Source organism: Dromiciops gliroides, chromosome 3 (assembly GCF_019393635.1).
Source record: "Dromiciops gliroides isolate mDroGli1 chromosome 3, mDroGli1.pri, whole genome shotgun sequence".
Classification (NCBI taxonomy): domain Eukaryota; kingdom Metazoa; phylum Chordata; class Mammalia; order Microbiotheria; family Microbiotheriidae; genus Dromiciops; species Dromiciops gliroides.
Window position 1 is genome coordinate 510,603,646 of NC_057863.1, and position 7,842 is coordinate 510,611,487.

The 7,842-nt window shown below is 41.4% G+C and overlaps 1 protein-coding gene across 1 annotated transcript in view; it reads right to left on the bottom strand.

Moving 5' to 3' along the window:
• Nucleotides 1-572, bottom strand: part of LOC122750363 (zinc finger protein 260-like) — a 36,037-nt gene extending 35,465 nt beyond the window's left edge. The window contains exon 1 of the mRNA XM_043997080.1: nt 504-572. The gene's annotated coding sequence lies outside the window, so the exon portion shown is untranslated. The remainder of the gene's footprint in view (nt 1-503) is intronic.
• Nucleotides 573-7,842: the final 7,270 nt, after the last annotated feature.

Consider the following 7,842-nt stretch of genomic DNA (forward strand, 5'->3'; position numbering starts at 1 on the left):
TTCTTATCCTTTGATATGTCAATTCCAGACCCTATCCAGACCTTCCCAGCTCCAGAGCAGCAGAAAGAACATCAAAGAGGGGCTCATAACTTTGGGATGATTTGGGTATGTCCATGAACTAGACCCAAGTTGGCACAGAGAGAAGCTGGTCTATCCCCAAAAAACCCAATAAAAAGGAGACCTCAACCTACCCCCTGCCCCCACCATAGGGTCACGGCTACCTAGTGCTCCCAGCTCTAATCCGTTGTGACAGGAGCAATGCTTTCTGCCTCTCCCCCTCGCTTTCTCTCCGGTCACCATCCCATCCCCCCTGCTCGAGCCACGCCCTCTGCCTCTGTACCCCTCCCCACTTTCTTTACTTGTCTCCCGATCTATTGAAACTTTATTGCCGTTTCCCAGCTGCTAATCATGGTCTTTCCCGCTGAGTACCCAAAAAACCAGGAGCGCCTGACACCCTTCCCCCCGCACCCCAACATCATTTCATAAATTACTTATCCATTCACTTGAGCAGGATGCTCCACGGTTAACAGCCTGGTCCAGCTAATGACACAAGCGGATCAAACTTTTTGAACATGCAGTAGAGAGGTGTAGACACCGTTGCCCTCTCGACTTCCTATTTCCCAGAGGTCTCTGGGCCGCCTGCTGTCCCGAGGCTGGGGCGCTCCAGCCCTTCCCCGCTGCTGTTCCAACCTCCCCCGAAACTGGGGCTGACCCTCCCCTTCCACCTCCCCAGCCTGAGCCCTATCTTGGTCCCTCCCAACCCTCCCCCAACCCCAACACTGCTGACCTGCCCCGCCCCCTCCTAGTGGCTCCTGCAGCGCTTTCCCCCGCACCCCGCCAGCTTAGGGAGAAATTGTGGGTCAAAGCGGGGGGGCCGCGTCTATGAAGTTTAGGGAGAAACGGGGCTCTTAAAGTCTCCAGGGTTTCTGGATGAAAATAAAGGAGCTGGGGGGCTCCTGTGTCCCGGGTTCCAGATTTTTATTCACTATAAAACAAGTTTTGGGGACGGAAAATATTTTCTTCTACCCCTCACTCCCAAAGGGTGTAGGAAAAGTAACAAGCTGGGCGTGGCCAGGTGCCCAGGGATGTCGAAAGCAAGGGGGCAGTATCCCGTTTTGTTGTTGTTTGAATTTTTGGGGTTTTTTTATTCTGAACTTAAAAACAAAACAAATGTTTCCATAAGCTTGCACATGAAGCTGCAAATTTATTATGTACAGCTTGTTATTCCTTTTCAATATAAAATTATCATGTAAATTTTTCCATCCCAGTCTTAGACATGGCTACCATTAAACAAAAATATGTATATGTGTGTGTATGTAAATCTACGTAAAACCATTCTATCAATACTAATATTTATAAGTTCTTTCTCTGGGTGCAGATATTATCTTCCTTAGGTCCTTTGTAGTTAATCTGGGTATTTATAATAGTCAAAATTACTTAGTTGCTCAAAGTTATTCTTAAAACAATAGTGCTGTTATTGTATACAATGTCCTCTTTGTTCTGCTCATTTTGCTCTTCATTATTTCCCGTAAGTCTTTTCATTTTTTTTCCTAAGATCACCACTTTTTATAGCCCAGGTAGTGTGCCAATGCAGGTTTCTTATTGCTGTAGGTAAAAGAGCCACAGGTAGAAGTCCCACCGTGCATTGTAGGTAGGGAATCTCTAGCCACGCCCTTCTGCTGGGTCTTTAACTCCACCTCTCCTCCTGCTGGGTGTCTCTAGCCACACCCCCTTCTTAGTGTCTCTAGCCCCACCCCTCCTCCTGAGTATCTCTAGCCCAGTCCACGAACGCTATATTTTAGGTTTACCAATATACCTTCCTTGGAGGAGGACAGGAAGAGACTAAAGGGTGGCCACCTAGATAAGAAAACCGGCTGTGTTCCTGAGAGGAGCCCCAAAGAACCTCGATGCCATCCTCCTTCCCATGACGGCAGGCCCTGAGATTCTGTAGTCCCTGTTGGACAGCCTGGACCTTGTGGAAAGACACTAAAATGAGCCTGAGCCTCAGGTATTTGCCACCCAAGGGAATGGGGATAGCAGACAAGGAGGAGGTTAAGTGGACTAATAATGGAGGAAATGCTGACCTGGGGTTCAATGAGTCCCAAGTGAGCCTGACAATAGGCAATAGTCGCCTGACTGGAGACAGAGGACTGAGGCATCAGTATCAGTTAGCACAAGGCACCCTGTATTGGAGAGCATCCCTAACGGGGTAGTCTCAGGCTGTAGTCCCCAAGAAGTTTAGGCCTTTATAGATGTCATTCAGGGATTAAAGACATGGCACTGCAAGCTTCAGAGTCCCAGAGCCTCTGAAGGACCCCTTAGAAACCCAGTAGTCCTAAGGACATTGGGCCTGCTTGGGACAATCGTCCCTTAATAGTACACAGTGTCCCGTGAGACCCCAGAAACCCCTAGCGGCATTGGAGTGTGTTGCTTTATTCCAGAGTCGGTTCACCTTGGTCTTCAAAAAAGAGGATTGCACGTGAAATAATTTCTATTATTTATTGCTTGATATTCATTTTGAGATATTAAAAAATGCAATATGGTACTTTCAAATCTGCCCTGGTTCCTTCTGTCCTGTCTACTGAGTATTAAAAATAGCCATCTATTTTCTTCTTTTAATTTTTTGGTGGAGGGTGGCGGGAAGGCAATTCTTTTCCTAGTTTCTATCAACATGCCATATTTTCCCACAAAATTTCGACAAACAAAACCCCCAAAATAACTGAAACAAAAGCACACAGTCAAACTAAATCAATTCACATCCCCAAATGTCTTCTTTATTCAACATCTTGAATCCTTCTCCTTTTGGTCATGAGATAGGTAGCCTAAATCTTTATGTCCTCTGTAATAGTGATTGGTCATTATAATTATTAGAGCTGTGACATCTTTGAAAATTATTGGTCTTTAGTAATCTGGTTATTGTCAACAATTACTCCCTTAACCTATTATGTTTACTCTGCCTCTATTCATAGGACTCTTCTGAGTTTTCAGTAAAATTACCTATTTTGGACGGCATATTTGTGTTCAATTCCATTCATATACCAATTTTTGTTCAGCTGTTGCCTTACAATAGAACATCACACCTTAGTTTCCAATTCTTTGACATAACAGAAGGAGCTCATAAATATTTTTGTACACTTGAGTCCTTTTCCTCTGTCTTTGACTTAAGAGAATACACACATAGGGGCAGCTAGATGGTGCAGTGGATAGAGCACTGGCCCTGGAGTCAGGAGGACCTGAGTTCAAAACTGGCCTCAGACCTTGACACTTACTAGCTGTGTGACCTTGGGCAAGTCACTTAATCCCAATTGCCTCACACACAGAAAAATTAAAAGAGAATACACACACACACACACACACACACACACACATCACTGAGTCAAAGTATTGTTCACTTTTCAGGCTTCACACCTTCACCAACAGTGAATTAATTAAGGGGCTTATAATTATTAGTTAATTCCAGTATACATGCTTCAGCTTGTTTTTTATTTAATTGAATTTTTTAAATTAACATTCATTTTCTCACCCTCTAACCTTATCTCCCCCAGGCTTTTGAAACTAATATGTAGTCAAGGAAAATTCATTCCCCCAAATAGCTGTTATTTCCATGAATGTGATGAAATATGCTGTTAGAAATGATGACAGTGAAGGTTTCAAAGAAATGTGGGGAAGATGCATGAACTAATGTAAAGTGAAGTGAGAACCGTAACACCCTACAAATAAAAACAATCTTATACTGAAAAATAAGTCTGGAAGATTTAAAAACTCTGATCAATACAATGATCCAACATATCTCCAGAAGACCCAAGATTAAATATGCTACCTACAACTTGATAGAGAAGAACTCAGAGTGCAGGATAAGACAGATAACTTTTTTCTTTGACATGGACAATGCAGGAACGTTGTCTATCAGTATACATGTTTATAACTTCCCTCCAATATTTGTGATTGCCATTTTCTTACCACCTTTGTTCAGTCATGTCCTATTCTTCATGACTCCATTTGGGTTGCGGATTTTTTGGCAAAGATATTGGAATGTTTTGCCATTGCCTTCTCCAGATCATTTTACAGATGAGGAAACTGAGGCAAACGAGGTTAAATGATTGCCCAGGCTCATCCAGTTAATAGGTGCCTGAGGTTGTATTTGAACTCAGTCTTCCCAACTCTTCCCTATCCATTGCAATATACTGCTTTCATCTACACTGTTATGAATATTAATTTGAATAAAAAGAGACTGGAAACAGGGTTGGGGCTAGTTATATGCACTGACTATGTGCCAAGTACATTATAAATATTATCTCATTTAATTCTGTTGCAAGAATTGTCAGGGTCCTTGATAGTGAAAGTCAAAATAAGGCAGCACAGGATGCAGTTAGACAGGTATGCTGCAGTTTTTTGATCTACTTGAGTGTGACCCACACCATCAATAAAAGATGGACACAAGTGTCCTTCGATTGCACAGATATCATACACACACACACACACACATATACATATATATGTCTCTTTGTTCCTTCCTTTCTCTTTCTTTCTTCCTGTCTTTTGTTCTTTCATTCTTACCTTCTTTCTACCTTTTTTCTATTTTTCTTTCTATCTTTCTATCTATATTCCCTTCTGGGCTTCTGATTTATTTATTTATTTATTTAAAGTTTTGAGTTCCAAATTCTATCCCTCTCTCATTCCCTCCCTCCCTCCCCTCCCTCCTCCCCAAGGTTGCAAGCAATCAGTATAGGTTACACAGTGCAATTATGTAAAACATTACCACTTTATTTATTTGTTTATCTGTCTATTCATTCATCCATTCATTTATTTATTTATTCACTCACTCATTTATTTGTTTGTTTGTTTATTTATTTAAAATTTCTTCTGAGCTTCTGGCTACTGGTCATGCAGAGTTTGGGGTAAGATCAGGTAAGGCTAGGGGAAGCTATGTGGCACAGTGGATAAAACACTGGCCCTGGATTCAGGAGTACCTGAGTTCAAATGTGGCCTCAGGCACTTGAAACTTACTAGATGTGTGACCCTGGATAAGTCACTTCAGGGTGGTGAATGATGTATGGGGCAAGATTGGGGAGGAAAGAGATTTGGAATAGTTTCTTTTTGTAATGATTTATTAGAGAATCAATTTGGAATCTATTGTTAATCAATAAAAGGACTAACAGCTGTCCAATAAAGGGAGCTCATACTATGTATAAATAACTATACAATGAAGAATAGTGACTTTGGGGTGCAGCTAGGTGGAACAGTGGATAAAACACTGGCCTTGGATTCAGGAGGACCTGAGTTCAAATCTGTCCTCAGACATTTGACGTTTACTAGCTGCGTGACCCCGGGCAAGTCACTTCATCCTCATTGCCCTGCAAAAAAAGAAAAAAAGAAGAAGAAAAAAAGAGTAGTGACTCAAGAGACCCCAGTATAAATTCTTAGGAATCTCAAAAAGCGGGAAATGAGCAATAAATTTGTTAACTGTTCAGAAGATTATAGAAGAAGATATTTGGGGGTTTGGAGGCTAGATTTATTTGCTTTTTTCCCCAAAAAAGCTGGAACAGTTTACTTTTTGTCCTGCACAGTTTTCATTTATGATTTCTTTAAATAAAGCTCTGAGCAAATAGGCTTTAAATAAGCCCTTTGCAGAGACCGGGTCTCCAACCGCACTCTCTCCTCCAGAGCCATCTAGGTCCAGTAGCAAGATATGTAGCAGGATGACTGGAGGTGGCCCCAGATGTTTAAAGCAATTGGGTTTGAGGGAGAATAGTCATTGCATTAGGTCGTTTTTAGTTTTGCAGTCAACTCCTTCACTTCAAACCTGGTCTCTGCAAAGGGCTTATTTAAAGCCTATTTGTTCAGAGCTTTATTTAAAGAAATCATAAATGAAAACTGTGCAGGACAAAAAGTAAACTGTTCCAGCTTTTTTGGGGAAAAAGCAAATAATTAAAAAAAATTTTAAATCTAGCCTCCAAACCCCCAAAATATCTTCTTCTCCCTTACATGTAGGCACATGTTGGTAATTAATAAAAATGGCAATAATAGAGTATTGTGGGGCAGCTAGGTGGCGCAGTGGATAGAGCATTGGCCTTAAAGTCAGGAGTACTTGAGTTCAAATCCCGACTCAGACACTTAACAGTTACTAGCTGTGTGACCCTGGGCAAGTCACTTAACCCCAATTGCCTCACTAAAAAACAAACAAACAAACAAAAAATAAAATAGAGTATTGTGGTGTGGGGTGCAACATGGAGGAACGAGGTCTCATGCATTTAGAGATAGAAGGGAACTTGGAGGGTTAGGGTTAAAAGTATGAACAACATTGTGTGATGATCAATTGTGATAGACTTAGCTCTTCTAAGCAACACAATGATCCAAGACAATGTCAAAAGACTCATGAAGGATACCAAGCAGGGGGAGAATACCAGTAAGGACTCACTGTGACATCCTCTATGCTTGTTTTCTGAGACCTAGCTTAAATAGGTTCTAAATCAAAGTTGACTCTCAGATGATGAGTTAAGAGTTCATTACAACTCATGCAAAGGAATTTAAAGCAAAGTAATAATCATATCCTTAAAGGCTACCTAGTACAACCCTTTTATATGAAAGCAGAAAGGAAGGAAGGAGGGAGGGAGGGAGAGATGGATGAAGGGAAGAAAGGCAGGAAGGAAGAAGGAAGAAAGGCAGGCAGGCAGGCAGGCAGGCAGGCAGGCAGGCAGGAAGGAAGGAAGGAAGGAAGGAAGGAAGGAAGGAAGGAAGGAAGGAAGGAAGGAAGGAAGGAAGGAAGGAAGGAAGGAAGGAAGGAAGGAAGGAAGGAAGGAAAAGATCCCAATATACCTGGTTGCAGCCTTTTGCAACTTGTGCTTTTAAACATTTATTTGCATTTCCATGTTACTTGAAGATGTTATTAAATGGTGAAGGAAGTAATAGATCAATAAGGTGTGTGTGTAGGAATGGTCACTGCATTGAGCTCAATACTATAATGTTTTTTTTTTTAAAGATTAAGTTACCCTTTCTGGCAGCTAGAGGATAAGTCCTCTTCAGCAGCAGCACGCCACACCCAAGTAAGTTTCATAAGCCCTTCTTAGTAGCAACCTCTGAAGAAACCACTAGGAAGTACTTCTCAAAAAAAATTTCACAGATTGATAGACATGAGCTCTATCCCAATAAAATATTAAATCCAGTAATTATCCCACCATAGAAAAATCCCATTATGTCCCCAACATGCCCAGCAACTCAATATTGCAAATCCACCTACTTCCCTGTTCTTGTTATACTTACTTCCCTATTCCTGGAAATGCTATGAATGATTATTAATATCATGAATATGTATCAATCTTATGAATATAGTTTCTCTTTTGTACAATAAAAGGAACTACTGGATCAGCTAGGTGGTGCAGTGGATAGAGCACCAGCCCTGGATTCAGGAGGTCCTGAGTTCAAATCCAGCCTCAGACACTTGATACTTACTAGCTGTGTGACCCTGGGCAAGTCACTTAATCCTCATTGCCCTGCAAAAAAAAAAGTAAACATTGTAAATCATCCATTTGTACTAATCACTGAGGGATTTTTTGTTGTTGTTGCATCATTTCAGTCATGTCTGACTCTTTGTCACTGCATCTGGAACTTTCTTAGCAAAAATTCTAAAGTGGTTTGCCATTTCTTTCTCTGGTCATTTTACAAATGAGGAACTGAGGCAAACAGGGTTAGGTGACTTGTCCCAGCATCATGTAGCTAGTTAAGCATCTGAGGATCCAAATAGAATTCAGATCTTCTTGTTCCAAATCCACTCTTCAAGCCACTGTGCCACCTGATTGAGATCCTAAATCATAAATTCTGTAATGCTGAGATTCAGTGAATTCT